Below are 1,358 nucleotides of genomic sequence, written 5' to 3' on the forward strand. Positions count from 1 at the left end.
TTTTGATGCAGGTCATGACCTCAGGGTTGGTGAGTTTGTGCCCCAAAGAGGGGAGGGTGCTCTGCACTGACAGCAAGGAACCTGCTTGGGATTCTCTCTCCATCTCTCTCTGCTCCTCCACAGGCATGCTCCCCCAACCTCCTCTAAATAAATAAATAAATAAATAAATAAATAAATAAATAAGCAAGCAAGCCTTAAAAAATACACTAAAAAAATAAAATGAGAGGCAGGGGTGAATCTATATTCTGTGCAGCCTAAAACATGCAATTCTGGGGCTGTATTTAAGAAACAGAATACAAAGTTATATAATAAGTCAATATTTATTTAGAATAAGAAAAAAAATCATTCCCTATTTTAAAATGCTGACAAAACAACATCACACAATCCCGGAAAAAAAAAAAAAAGAACATTTTAAACTACCTGGCAACCACTATAAGCTCTCTTTTTCTACATTTTTGGCTGCATACTTTTGCCTCTTCATATGTCAATTTTGTACTATTTTTATAGAGATATTAGATAAACTAGTAAAAAACGAGTTTAAAAAGTTGATAGTGTTGAAACTTTTTTTTTTTTTTTTTTAAACCAGCTTCACAACCCTTTACTATAAGTTCTTGCACAAGTGGTGCTTCTGGCCCGGGACACGCCCTTGGGGAGCTCCAGCCCTTTGATCTCTCTTGGTTTAGCTTCTCCCAGTTGCCTGGGCAGCTTTGCCAGATCGCCGCCCTAGTTCCCTCTCCCTTCCACCCTACTCCACAGGCCGAAGTGATTGTGAAGTTGTCGCCCACTTCCCCCAAGCAGGCAAGGTGATCCTGGAAGCCCTTCAGCCCCGCCCGCGGCCCCAGGACCACCACCTGGGCTAGAGGGTGTCGGTGCTTCCGATGCAGGACGGGGGCTGCTATATTTTCCTCGCATTCCTGGACAATTCGCTGAGCCTACAAGAGTGCTCTAAAGCCTAAGCTCGGCAAGGTTAAAGGTAGACTGGCTCCTGTGAGACCGCTTTTTTACGTGTTATCTGAATTTTTTTCCCGTTTTAACATTCCATGAGAAGCTTAAAACCAGAATCCCGGGACTTTGCCGCGCTATACCACCTAGCGTTGTGGGGGCTCCGTGACTAGTCAGGTACCTTGGGTGCGGCCTGCCCCTCTTCACTTCCTCCACTAGGGGCGGCTTTAGACCGCGGTCTTTCCCAACTATGGGGAAGAGGCGGAGACCTTTTCCTACGACATCGGTTGGCGGCCAGGGTCTTGATTGACAAGGGCACTAGCGAATGGCTCTGAAGTAAGCAGCCGTTGTTTACGCACGTACAGCCAATGGGAAGGTAGAGGTGCGGCCAGCGGCCAATGAGGACTGGCTTTAAG

Source organism: Prionailurus viverrinus, chromosome B4, assembly GCF_022837055.1.
Source record: "Prionailurus viverrinus isolate Anna chromosome B4, UM_Priviv_1.0, whole genome shotgun sequence".
NCBI classification, from domain to species: Eukaryota; Metazoa; Chordata; class Mammalia; order Carnivora; family Felidae; genus Prionailurus; species Prionailurus viverrinus.